Raw genomic sequence first — 14,693 nt, 5'->3', positions numbered from 1 at the left:
CACGTCAGGAGTGCAGAAGGAGGCCATTTGGCCCATCGAGTCTGCACCAACTCTCCAAAAGAGCATTTTACTTAGGCCATAACCCCATCTAACCTGTACATCCCTGGACACTAAAGGGCAATTTAGCATGGCAAATCCACATAACCTGCGCATCTTTGGACTTTGGGAGGAAACCGGAGCACCCGGAGGAAACCCACGCAGACACGGGGAGAACGTGCAGACTCCGCACAGACAGTGCTAACCACTGTGTCACCATGCTAAGAGAACCCATGTTCTCATCAGTTCTGTCCTTACAATAAATTGTAACAATTTAGCAAATGTCACTGCTGACACCTGAATGCCATGATCGATAGCCGTTTCAGATCATAGTTATAATGGCAACCTTACAATTGTAGATCTATATTTTTATGCTTATCATGTTAGTCTTTGCACTAGAATGGAATTAATTCCATTTCTGACAACATTGAGTAATCCCAAGTCATTTGCAGTTGTAAAAAGCAAAGGAAAGCTTCCCAAGTGAAACCACAAAGTGTGCTTTAATCCCAAACTCTCAAAAAAGCGGGGCCCAATTTGTGCCAAAGTGTTGTGAAATTTATGCCTGGGGCTGGATTCTCCAAAAATGGGGCAATGTCCCCACGCCAGCGTCAAAAAGCTGGCGTTTCACTCTGGACTTTCCTTAAGAACGTCCTGAGCGATTCTCCTACCTGCAGGGGGCTGGCAGGGCCCCGGAGTGCTTCTCGCAGCTCTGGCTGCGGATATAGGACCCTGCACTTCCGGACGGGAATCTGCGGATGGGCATGGTGGCGTCCTGCGGCGGCCGCCCCGTGCGACATAGCGGACTCACACCGTGGACCGTCATGCAGAATGTAGGCACCCCTGAGATCGCGTGCACCCGCGGATCTCTGCCACCCTGGCCGTCCATGAGGCCCCCCGCCAGTGATCGATCCCCCTGCCCCCCACCAGGGCGGCCGTGGACTGAGTCCGCAGTCGTCACCTGAGGTTGCCGATGGCCGACACGTGGTTAGAACCATGCCATCAGGAACTCAGCAGGTTTCGCGCGGAGAATCGCTTCAGCGGTGCCAGTACTGATTTCTGGATAAAACGGCCATTCTACTGCTCCGCACCAAAATCGCAAGGCTCAGAGAATCCAGCGCCTGGTGTCCAATGGGAACGAGACTAACCAAATTTAATATAGATTATTGAAATCATGGCATGAAGCTTGTGATAAATTAAGAAATGAAGACAAAAACAGGAATTGCTATAAAAAAGCTGGAAATATGAGATTCTCAACAATGCTATTTCATTCTCAGGGTTTTTTTATGCATAGTTGTCGACTGGCATACTTGTGAAAGAGTCTAGAACCAGAGGGCCTAATCCCAGAGTAAGAGGTCGCCCATTTAAGACAAAGCTGAGGAGGAATTTCTTCTCTCACAGAGGAGTGAATCTGTGGAATTCTTTACCGTGGAGGGCTGTAAAGACTGGGGAGTTAAAAATGTTCAAGGCTGAGATAGACCTTTAAACAATAAAGGAATCGAGGGTTATGGGAATAAAGTAGGAAAGTGGATCTGAGGATTATATCAGATCAGCCATGATCTCATTGAATGGCAAAGCAGGCTCGATGGGCCGAATGGCCTGCTTCATAGAATCATAGAATTTACAGTGCAGAAGGAGGCCATTTGGCCCAATGAGTCTGCACAGGCCCTTTTTGGAAAGAGCACCTTACTTAAGACCACATCTCCAACCTATCCCTGTAACGCAGTAACCCCAGCTAACCTTTTGGACACTAAGGGGAAACTCAGCATGGCCAATCCACCTAACCTAATAATAATAATCGCTTATTATCATAAGTAAGCTTCAATGAAGTTACTGTGAAAAGCCCCTAGTTGCCACATTCCGCCGCCTGTTCGGGGTGGCCAGTACGGGAATTGAACCCGCGCTGCTGGCCTTGTTCTGCATTACAAGCCAGCTGTTTAGCCTTTGGACTATGGAAGGAAACCAGAGCACCCGGAGGAAACCCGTGCAGACACTGGGAGAAAGTGTAAACTCCACGCAGTGACCCGAGGCCAGAATTGAACCCGGGTCCCTGGCACTGTGAGGCAGCAGTGCTAATCACTGTGCCACTGCTGCCCTACATCTTCTGCTTCTATATCTGATGGTATGCCCATCTTGTAAATTTTTACTTATCCAGTGTTATATTTCAGAGCATAAATAGTAAAGTACTCAGCACATGACAAAGTTTAAGATTCAAATTTGTTACAGGCACATCCTTTGCATGACCACTTTTGACTTTGAGAGGTAGGAACTTAAATATTTAATCAATAAACATACATAGAAACATAGGTAGAAAATAGAAGCATGAGTACCATTTGGCCATTTGGTCCTCCTCCGCCATTCATTATGATCATGGTTTATCATCAAATTCAATACCCTGATCCCACCTTCCCTCCATATCCCTTGATTCCTTTAGCCTCAAGGGCTACATTTAATTCCTTCTGAAACCACACAGGGGGCGATTCTCCGCACTCACGACGGTGCGGAGAATAGCGGGGGTCGTAAATTGTTACGGCCACGCTAGTCTGACGCCCTCCCGCTATTCTCCCCCCCCCCCCCCCACGCCCGCCTCCCGACACGAATCGCTGCCCGCCGTTTTTTTACGGCGAGCAGCGATTCTCAGCTGGCCGATGGGCCGAAGTCCAAGCCCTTTACGACCGTTTTTAGGAACGTCAAACACACCTGGTCTGACCGTTCGTAATAACGGCCGTAAAGTTGGGATCTTGGGAACCATGGCACTGATTGGCACGGCAGTACCACGGCCGTGCCAAGGGTGCCATGGGCCCGCGATCGGTGGGCACCGATCGTAGGCAGCGGGTACTTACCCCGCGCACTCTTTGTCCTTCCGCCGCCCCGCTGTATCCAATCGCAGGGCGGCTGAGGGGCATCCTGGCCCGCGATGCCGGAGTTCACGGCCGCGGCATGCTAGCCCCGGCCGGGGACCAGAATCGGTTCCCAGTCGGGGGGGCGGAGGCTGGCATCAAACCTGCCCGTTTTTGACGCCAGCCTCACGATTTCTCCAGGTTTCGGAGAATTACGTCCACAATGTTTTGGTCAACTACTTTCTGTGGTAGTGAATTCCACAGATTCACCACTCTCTGGGTGAAGAAATTTCTCCTCACCTCAATCCTAAACTGTTTACCCCTTATCCTCAAACTATGACCTCTTGTTCTGGACTGCCCCACCATAGGAAACATTCTTTCTGAATCTACCCTATCTGATCCTGTTAGAATTTTATAAATTCATACGAGAAACTTTAAACTTTAATCCTGGGGCAGCACGTGGTACAATAATTAGCACTGCTGCCTACGGCATTGAGGACCTGGGTTTGAATCCCGGCCCTGGGTCACTGTCTGTGTGGAGTTTCCACATTCTCCCCGTGTCTGCATGGGTTTCACCCCCACAACCCAAAGATGTGCAAGTTAGGTGGATTGGCCACGCTAAATTGCCCCTTAATTGGAAAAAATATATAATTGGGTACTCTAAATTTAATCCTAACCAACTTAGTCTCTCCTCATATGACAGTCCCACGATCACAGGGATCAGCATGGTACACCTTCACTGCAATCCTTCCATAGCAAGAATATCCTTCCTCAGATAAACTGCACACAACACTCCAGGTGTGGCCTCACCAATGCCTTATACAATTGCAGTGAAACACCCCTATTCCTATACTGAAGTCTTCTCACTGTGAAAGCCAACATAACATTTGCCTTCTTTACTACCTGTTGTACCTGAGCATTTACTTTCAGCGACTGGTACACGAGGACATCAAGGTCTTGCTCAGTCTTCACCTCTCTCAATTTACAACCATTCAAATAACAATATTCCTTCCTATTTTTGATAGTGAAGCAGATAACCTCACATTTATCCACATTATACTGTCATGCATATGCCCACTCACTCAGCCTGAAGCAACTCACCCTCCCACCCAACTTTGTATCATCTGAAAATGTGGATATAATACCCTTGTCCAAATCATTAATGTATAATGTGAACAGTTGGGGACCGAGCATAGATCAATGCGGTACCCTATTAGTCACTGCCCGCCAATTGGAAAACAACCCATTTATTCCAAACTCTGCCTCCTTTTTTCCAACCAGCTTTCTATCCATCTCAAGATGCTACCCACAATCCCATGCACTCTAACTTTACATAGTAATCAATGTGAGACCTTGTCGAAAGCCTTCTGAAAGTTGAAATGAGCCACATCCACCAGTTCCCCCTGGTCAACTCTACTGGTTACATCTTCAAAGAATACCAGTAGATTTGTTAAGCATGATTTCCTTTTCATAAACCCATGCTGACTGTCTGATTATATGATTGCTGTCCAAATGCTGTGCTATGAAATCCTTGAAAATGGACTCTTGCAACTTCTCTACTACCGAAATTAGGCTCACTGGTTCCCTGTTTTCTCTTGACCTCCGTATTTGAATAGTGGCCTTACATGAGCTACACTCCAATCTGTATGAACCATTCCAGATTCCAAAGAATTTGGGAAAATGACAATGTTGAATGTGTCAGTCGTCTCAAAGCATTTTTGAGGAGCTCACAATTTTGATATTTGTTTTGATCTTTTGGATGAGGACAGTCGAAAACTGCTTATGTACTTTGTCATCTGTGTAGAATATTTGAAAGTCAGGTTTTGTTGAAGGGGATCATTTTTACTCTTCTCTTGCCATGTGACCCTGTATCATTGCACCTGCTTGCGCTGCAGTTGGTAAGGCAGCTCAACAGGATCTAAACTCATGAAAGTAACATAGCAACAAAAGATAGGAGATGCCATATACATTTATAAGAAATAACAGCTGCCATGAATCGTGTTATTTGAGTCAAACACAATCACAGACTCCCAACAATTGTATAAATTGCTCTTGGGGTTTAGATAACCTTGGCCATTAACAAAGCACAATGTATTGTAGCCACGTGTTATATTTCAATATGTAAAGAAAACATAACAGGGCTTACAAATAATTTTTCCTCCTATGCTATATGATTCCATTGTGATAAGCTAACAACTATGAGGTCAAGTTATCTTTAACTAAGGGGAACAAAAGAAAGGCTTTTAAATATATAAACAAGGGCAAATTCTCAGACAAATTCCTGTATTATCAAGAGTTTGCAGTGAAGACTGGCCAAAAATGTACATTCTTTCTGGGCCATGGACTGAGCAATCATGTTAGTTGGCCAGCTGGTCTGGATTGCTGGTGTTGTAATTTATTTTAATGTTGCCTGTGCTTGTCTACAATCCATAGCACGTTCATTTTGGTTTCATGTTTTAAAAAACAAATAGTTCAGTGTTAAAGGAGAAAGAAATAATCACTACATTTATTCATGTTTACGGCAGCCTTACATCTAGCAACTCGCTGCATCTGACAAAGCCCATCTCACACACAAACTTATTGGTCCAATCTGGATCTAACTGATTACAACATCGATACTTTGGGGTGGACAGAGTCTTTATTCCCCTTCTCGCCTGGTCTCTGATCTGTCACATTGATTGACTACTTCATCCCCAACAGGTGATTCAGGAGTCTGTTCCTTATTGGCTTCCTTGAGAGTCGGCAATGATATCTTTAAGTAGCTGCCCAGTTTGCATGAGTTCAAAACCTCAGATGGTGCTCCTCCAGGGTTGCGCCCTTGTTCATGTATAATTGTAAGCTATTACTAGATTCCAGTGCTGTTTCGATTTGGGTTCCCTTACTGAAATAAAACTTTTTTCTGTGGCTATTTATTCTTTTTTAGACCTTAGCATTTCTAAAATACCAGTTTGACAAATGTTTTCTTGGCTGTACATTGGCTCTTATTTTCTTTCTTTTATGCAATCTCATTGATGATAATTTATCTAAAAGGGTTTGTGGGGTGTTATGATAAGATTAGAGATTATTGCACCAATTGTTTCCATTCTCACACTGTTGATTCAAAGATTCTTCACATCCACACACACTTCTCCACAAATCCAGTTAACTCTGGTCAACTTGAAGTTTTGCGAGTGAGATTCCATTCTTTGCCAAGCTGTCTGAATTTACAAAATGTGGCCCATTGTTGCTTACATACAGTTTAATACTGCTTCACTTTTTTGTGCTGTGCACCAGGTACACGTCTTGGGTAAGTTGAATAGTGTTCAATAAGGCCATAGACCATAAGACGTATGAGAAGACGTAGGCCATTCGGAGGCTGTTCCACCATTCAATGAGATCACGACTGATTTGATATAATCCTCAACTCCATTTTCCCGCCTTATCCCCAACGTCAACTCACTCAAAGTATTTGTTACCAACCTCTTTCGTTGATGTGACTTATAATTATTTTATCCAAATAACATTTTCAAAATGATTTTTGTTTTCCAAATCGTACGCACTTAATTGGTCCTGTTCTGTCATCTGCAATGCGATTGTGATTGTGATTGTTTTTGCCAACATGTAAACGTATTATTTACGTATGGTGTGAGCATTGGCTCAGTGGTTGAGTACTTACTTCTGAGCCAGAAGGTTGTGTATACAACTCACTCCAGAGGCTTGAGCACATAATCCTCCAGGCTGATACTTTGGTCCAGGCCTTTCCAGTGTGCTGCACTGTTGGGGGTTCCATCCTTTAGGTGAAACATTCAACTGAGACCCGTTCACTGTCTCAATGAATATAAAATAACTCTTTGAAGGAGGGCAGGAGAGTTCTCCCCAGTAAAATAGTTTAATTAACCCTTCAGCTCTTTGCTGTTTGTGGGACATTGCAATATCATACCTCATACTAGATTCCTCACAAATGTATCATATGCATTTTCTGTGATTGATCTCTGGTATCAGGGGAAAGAGGTATGAGAGAAGTGTGGAGAAAATTGAGCTGCCTTCCCTTGAAAATAAGAAATTAAGAGGGTTTTTTCATGAAGTACGTAAGATATCACAATTGTAGAGAAGGGAGTTCTTGCAAAATGACATCAATTTACACAATGACATTGGTAGAAGACAACATTGACATGAAGAAATGTTTCACACAAAGTGATCAATGGAGTGAGTAATCAAAGTGATGACCCTAAAAATGTTTAAACAGCTGGATACAATTCTGCAGAATGGGGATGATGGAGAATTTCAGGTTTGATGAGTTGAACTGAATGTGTGACCGCCCTTATCTTTGGTTAAAAAGACAATTGACGGAAAATGGATGCTTTCTTTTCTTGGTTGCAAGAACTGCTATATATACTTCATCTGCTTTTTAATATCTTTTAAAAAAATAGCTATTTCCCGTTACGCATGAAAAATTACTTACTGCGATTATTTACTTTCACTTTTCCTCTTCTTCATTGAATGTTTCCAACGTCAGGCTTGTTTCTCGAGTCCCCCAGCCGCTTATTTCTTGGAGGATCGCCGTTTGCTCGTGGCGGGATTCTCTCTTCGTACCGCTTGTCAATGGGATTTCCCATTGAAGCAACCCCACACTGCTGGGAAACCCACTGGTGGGGATGCACTGCCGACAGGAACAGAATCCTAAAGGCTGGAGAATTCTGGCCACCATTTTGTTATGGGTCTTTATTGTTCCAATATTTAATAATAAAGGAACAAAAATTTGATTCATTATAGGTAAAAACAATGGCCAGAATTTGTTGTGTGTCTCCTGGCGGCGTGGGGTGGCTTCAATGGGAAATGCCATTGACAAGTGGCGGGAGTGTAGGATCCCGCCGTCGACAAACAGCATGTTGCCAATAAACACACGGGTGGGGGACTGGAGAATCGAGTCCAATTTTGCAGCTAAAAACGCTCAAACTCCAAGGAGAGAAAATGACCAGTTGGTGCAACTGTTTGGTTAATTGTGACAAGGGTCTAGCATTTATTGCTGTTAAGACATAAAAATTCAATAAGTTTATTCATTCCTGAAAAACAAATTAACATTTGGACTAACTTGAACCATTATGTTTGATTTCAAAGTAATACTTTATGTTCAAATGACTTTTGACTGCGTTGGGTTGTAAGCCAATAAAAGTAACATTCACTGCGATGTTTTCACCAGTACTTGGGTCTGGTTCAGATGATTTAACGACTTGGCATTGTTTGAGCATAGTGTCCTGTTCTGATTATAATGCAGATGTCTGAGAGTGTTTGTGTTCTGCTCACTTCCTCTGTGTGAGTGCATTTCCTTCCAAAGATGTTTACAGTACGTTGCATGTACTAAGCTGAAAACATGAAAATTAGTAAAAGGGGCTTTCCGGCCACTTTGCTGCTGGCTGATGTGGTGCTTGGTCAAAAGAGCATGGAAATCATCAAAAGCCTGTAATTGTTTGGCAAATTAATTTTTCTCTCTCTTGAAGGATGGCCATATGTGGTAGGGTGAGTGTTTACCAGCTGCCTGAAGAACATTAAGGATTTCCTTCTCGCACCCTGAAATAGCTTTAAGAATCAGAGGATCTAGGTTTTCTGACTTGCGATAGACACAGATTTCTGTGTATTTTATGACAAACTTTGACCCAGAAGCAATAAAATAAGGGACATTTTTAATTTCTTTGAAATGTCTGTGGAATCTGTAATTGTTTTTGAGAGTATTTGAGAACGATTTTTAAGAGTCAATTATAAAGGGATCATAGATCATAGAATTTACAGTGCAGAAGGAGGCCATTCGGCCCATCGAGTCTGCACCGGCTCCTGGAAAGAGCACCCTACCCAAGTTTAAAACCTCCACCCTATCCCAATAACCCAGTAACCCCACCCAACACTAAGGGCAATTTTGGACACTAAGGGCAATTTATCATGGCCAATCCACCTAACCTGCACATCTTTGGACTGTGGGAGGAAACCGGAGCACCCGGAGGAAACCCACGCACACACGGGAAGGATGTGCAGACTCCGCACAGACAGTGACCCGAGCCGGAATCGAACCTGGGACCCTGGAGCTGTGAAGCCATTGTGCTATCCACAATGCTACCGTGCTGCCCTTCATTGGATAATAAGAATTACTGGCCCATGTGACTTGATGATCCTTGGCCTGGAAGCAGTTTTAACATGAAGGAAGTTGAGGTAAGGATGCTAATTGACCAGACACAAAGGAGAGCCTCAGACGCAAAGAAGACCTTTAGTAGAAGAGTTGGGGGCCTAGACACAGACACAAAGTGAACGCAGGCAGAAACAGGAAGTGGGAGAAAATCACTCTAAAGAAAAGGTCAGTTTTGCGGTTTGCCAGAAAATAAGACAAGAGCTCTTGGAGGCAATGTGTAAGCTGTCTAAAAGTATTTAAAACCTGGAAAGTTGGGTGAATAGCTTGGAGATGCTAAAGAGTTGCATAAGTGGCCAAACTGTGAACCGGGGTGTTATTGGTTGGTCGGTTGAACAGGAAGTCCAGAACGTTACACCATCAGGACTATTATGACCCACAGGAGAGAGGCTTCATTGAAGTATGCTTTGCAGATGTTAATTGTGCCTGTGAAACTCAAAGGCAACAGCTATTGTTGGATAGGAGCCTGCGTGATTAAGGAACAGCATATTGTGGAACTGTGTAGCTAGATAATACCACATTTGTATGTGGAATGATGCAGATGCTTATGGTTGGGTAAGATTTTTTATTTGAAGTGTCATTTGCCTGTAAATTAATGTTCAATTTCCTTGAGTTCTGATTCATTTTCAAGTAAAAGTTACAAAAAGTAAAATCTTGCTGGTAATTTCTTCATCTTGTGGCTATTCAGTAAAATTGATTATTTCGGTTTATGGTTTCCCCATGGGATGGTAATAATTTGTACCGTCAAAATCTGTTGCGGTTAACTACTGAGTCTTTGAACTTGAATTCATAACCATCTCATTAGGAGGCTCTTGTTCTCCTGGATGAAGATCATTTACCTGTTACTCTGAGTTGGGGAGACGGTGGCATAGTGGTATTGTCATTGGACTAGTGAATCTAGAATAATGTTCTGAGGACCCAGGTTCAAATCCCACCGCTGCAGTTGGTGAAATTTCAAATCAGTAAAAATCTGGAATTAAAAGTCTAATGATGACCATGAAACCATTGTCAATTGTCGTGAAAGCCCATCTGGTTCACTCATGTCCCTTAGTGAAGGAAATCTTCCATCCTTACCTGGTCTGGCCTATATGTGACTCCAGACCCACAGCAATGGGGCTGACTGTAACTGCCCCCTCAAGGACAATTAGGGATGGGCAATAAATGTTGGCACAGCCTGCGACGCCCACATCCCATGAACGAATAAAAGAAAAGTTAAGTAAGCGCTCAGTGAATTGTTTTGTTCAATGATAAACTTGTGAAAACAAAACTTAAAGAAATTGGTTGAAGGGAATAAATATGATGGATATAAAAACAGAAGAAGAGGTAGTGCTTAACTGGAGCAACAATGTGATAAAAGTATGCATCCTGCCAGTATATAAATTATGCAGATCTCCATGTGCAATAATTTCCAATTTACTCCCAGAAAGTATGAACAGACATTGCTCTATCTGTTGTGCAGACTTGATTCAGGATATGACAATCAAAATCACTGTGAGTGAGTGAAGGAAAAGAACAAAGAGCTGAGGGAGCATTTTGCCAACTTTGATGTGGAAAGTTATTATGAACTCTGTTTAAAATTCCTTGCAAATGTGCAAGGAGATCAGAAACAGGCAGGACTGCCGGCCATAGTTAAAATAAATAGGGGCGAGATCACCTGACTCTTAATGCCGGCGGGATTCTTCAGTTCTGCCAACGGCACACTCGCGCCTTGGGTTTCCCGGCAGAGTGGAATGGATTCAACGAGAAATCCCACTCCGCCGGGACCAGAGAGTACTGCTGCTGGCCAATAGCGGCACGCCTCCTGGTGCTGAGAAGCATCCTATAGGGAGGCCAGAGAATCTCGTCCTAGAATGGCTTGCGCTAAGATTCAGGAGTCCACTGCAGGGCACATGACATTGCGGTGCAGTTTGAGAATAAGAGGCCGATCATTTTGGACTGAGGTTAGGAAATATTTCTTCATCGCTCAAAAGGTTGTGAACCTTTGGACCTCTCTCACCCAGAGACTTAAACTTCATTGTTGGATGCATTTAAGACTGAGATAGTCTGATATTCTTTTTGATATTTCTTATGTTGATCCAGTTAAAGTATTGCCTCATCAAGATGCACCAAGTTAATGGCTGAGAAAGGCAATGGGAGAAATAAGGAAAGATACGAGGAATTGTTCAAATCACAGGAAAAAGATGGTTTAAAAAAATGATTAATTGACATGTGAATGTTTCCATTCATAACTTTTGTACAGGTCTCCTGATTGCATGGATCAGCATTGGAAACCGAAAGCTAAAAGAAGCACATTTAAAAAATGAGAAACCGTAATTATGCATAAACCACCTCCCAACCCTGCCTGAAAATTGTTACTGAATGAATGACACATTTAATGGGAAAAAACAGAGTCCCTTTTTGGGCACGTTTAGTGGGTGTTTCTTGGTGCCGAGAACGACCCCACTATTAAAGGGGCTCATCAGTGCAGGAAGAGATCGGGGCACTATTTTTAAATACTACCTGATCTGTTAACCCCCCACTGCGGTCTCAGGACACCCACATGCCCCAACTTTAAAAAAAATAAATTTAGAGTACTCAATTCATTTTTTCCAATTAAGGGGCAATTTAGCATGGCCAATCCACCTACCCTGCACATCTTTGGGTTGTGGGGGCGAAACCCACGCAAACACGGGGAGAATGTGCAAACTCCACACGGACAGTGACCTAGAGCTGGGATTGAACCTGCGACCTCGGCGCCGTGAGGCAGCAGTGCTTACCACTGTGCCATCGTGCCACCCCCACATGCCCCAACTTACTCATTATGGGGTTTTTGAGCCCCTCTCATCCCACCTCATAAGGGCAAGGCACCCCTGGGCCGGATCCCCAGCATAGACAACATGCCACCGGGCACCTTAGCACAGCCAGCCTGGCATCCTGGCCGTGCCCTTGTCAGTGCCAAAGTGCCCGTATGGCATCAAGCGTGCCAGGGTACAATCCTGCCCAGAGCCTGACCACCCGGGGGGCTCAGATCTCCAAGGAGACACCCCCCCCCCCCCCCCCCCCCCCCCCAATGCCACTATGCCTGGTTTAACGTTTGTGTGGACCAGTGCTAAATGGCACCTTGGCAAGATCTCCAAGAGCAGGCATTCGATCCTGAGCCTTGGGAGACTCTGGCGCGAACATATTTAATAATAATCTATATTATTACCACAAGAGGCTTACATTAACACCGCAATGAAGTTACTGTGAAAATCCCCTAGTCGCCACATTCCGGCACCTGTTTGGGTACACAGAGGGAGAATTCAGGATGTCAATTCACCTAACAGCACGTCTTTCGGGACTTTGTGGGAGGAAACCGGCATACCCGGAGGAAACCCACGCAGACACGGGGAGAATGTGCGGACTCTGCACAGACAGTGCCCCAAGCTGGGAATCGAACCTGGGACCCTGCTGCTGTGAAGCAACAGTGCTAACCACTGTGCTACCATGCCGCCTATTTAAGTAACTTTAACTGCGCACTTAAATATGCAAATCTGGATCCTGAACATCGAGGGCGAGATCAAGATCACTGTGCCTCGTGAGATCTAATGAGGTCTCACGTGGCCTCCTGAGGTTCTCCAAGTTCTGCACGCGTGCAAACTTAACTGGTGTCTAACTTCCTTACTTTACCTGGCCGACTGCTCCTTCTCGGTGTGACCCCAGACAGTACATCACACATGGAAGCAGCCTACTGCGTACTTTGCCATCTGACCTGAGGTGCCTTTGCTGGCCTTCCTCTGCATGGCTTGGACCTGGCTACATCATGCTAACTTTCGTGTGTCGCAGGTGACGAGGTGCCACCCTGTTCTTCCTGCAGCCCATCAGATGTTGCTGTGTCAGGTGGGGAGAGATTCAGATGCACTGATGTGCTTTAGCACCTCCATTGTAGGAGGCACCGGCATGGGCCCTTATCACCTCCTCCTTATTCGGGGTACTCAAAGGCCCCGGGCTATGATTGGGACTTGGTTGCAATCTGGGGCATGTGCGGGTAATACCCCGCCAATGCTGCACCTGGTCCCGTTTCCTGCACTGAGGAGCTCCACTCAATAGAACTCCTCAATGCAGGAAGAGATTGGGACTCCATTTTTAAATAGCATCCTGAGTTTTCGACCCCCAAAGTGCCCGTATGGCATCAAACCTATAAGGGGGTCTTTGGGCACCCAACCTCACACTAGCAAGGCACACCCATGCCCAATCTCCGTCACAGGAAAAATGCCAGCCTGGCACCACCCTTGCCAGCTGACAGTGGCATCTTAGACACCTTGGCATTGCCAAGATAGCACCAGTGCCAGGATGCCGCCCTACACAGAGGCAACCACTTTGGACCCTCCGATCCCTGGGAGATGCTGCCCCCCCCCCCCCCCCTCCCCAAGTGCCATTTCATCTGGTACCCGTTTGTGTGGCCAGCACTGAACAGCACTCGTCTGAGGTCTGCGAGGTGAAGTGGTTCGATCTCAGGGCCTCAGTAGATCAGGCAAGTTCATATTAGAGTGAGACTAGCTGTCTCGCTCTAAAATGCATATTTGCCAAATACTGACCTCACCCACAATGGGCGAGATTCAGATTGGGACGTTTCGTAAGATAGCGTTAGATCTGGCGCGGTGTGGCAAGCTGGGTAGATCCCGAAAGAGGAATCTCCCGGCATCTACCGGCCGCGCCGCTATTCCGAGAGCAACATGGTGGGTAGATCGCGCCCGCAGTTTTCATTCTGTCACATGAACTTTGCCTATAATATTACCCATCATATATCGGATGTGCACAGGCCTGTTTAATATTGCTTTTACATCATGCCAAATAGACTTGAAGAAACACCATCTAGAAACCTGCAACACCCTTGTGACTCTTTGCTATTTACTTACTTTTTTCTTACTCTGCTGCCATCCAAGTCTACAGATCTGTGATTCCCATGTCTAAAAAAGGAGTAATGTGATTCTGTATTTTTAATTTAAACTGAGTTTAAATGAGAACTGTAAAAAATGTGGGTCTTCAATAACATCACGTCTCAAGAGCTTGAATGATTTACATGAGTGAAGTTGTATCTGTAGTTCACTGGTTGAACTCCATTAATGTAGTACCAGGTTTAAAATTCTCTTCCTCTACCCCGATACTGCACGGTGACAGGGCTGTCACTGTAGAATGATTCTACTTGTTATTTCAGAAAGATTTTCCGCACTGTCTCCAAATAACTGCTTGTGTATCTCCAGTGAATCTCCCGTACCATTGCTTCCAGTGAGTCTCAGGATGTGCTGCCTGTCTTGCTATCAGGTTGCTGGCTGTCTCTGCCTCCTCTTCTCTTTATCTCCATCTCCGGGAGTTTCAGGTTTCCGTTTTGTGATTGTTTGCTGCTGTCTTTCTTATTTTCCGGTTAATTCTGTGCTACACTCTTTTCTCTCTGTCTTTTGCTTTTCCTCTTTTCATCTCTCTCTCTCTCCTGCTGACTGGAACATCTATCTTTTCTTTTCTTGGATGCTGCCCAGTGCCAAGAACAGGTGGTGGATAGTGGAGGGAGCTGGCGAGTGTTGCAGGCGAGTTTCAAGTCAAGGGTCTTGTGCTTGGGCTCAGGGCATCAGTGGAACATAACATGAAAAAGCCAGGACCTTCCCCGGCCTGTTTGTAAGGCACTAACACTGATTGCCACAAAGCCTATT

The 14,693-nt window shown here is 44.9% G+C and overlaps 1 protein-coding gene across 2 annotated transcripts in view; it reads left to right on the top strand.

Moving 5' to 3' along the window:
- LOC119967274 (chloride intracellular channel protein 4) overlaps positions 1-14,693 on the top strand; it is a 165,759-nt gene that overhangs the window by 70,378 nt on the left and 80,688 nt on the right. The gene's annotated exons all lie outside the window — the stretch shown is intronic.

The sequence above is a fragment of the Scyliorhinus canicula genome, chromosome 1, assembly GCF_902713615.1.
Source record: "Scyliorhinus canicula chromosome 1, sScyCan1.1, whole genome shotgun sequence".
Taxonomy (NCBI): Eukaryota; Metazoa; Chordata; class Chondrichthyes; order Carcharhiniformes; family Scyliorhinidae; genus Scyliorhinus; species Scyliorhinus canicula.
The sequence above is the reverse complement of the archived record's forward strand: the minus strand, read 5'-3'. Positions and strand labels throughout refer to the sequence as shown.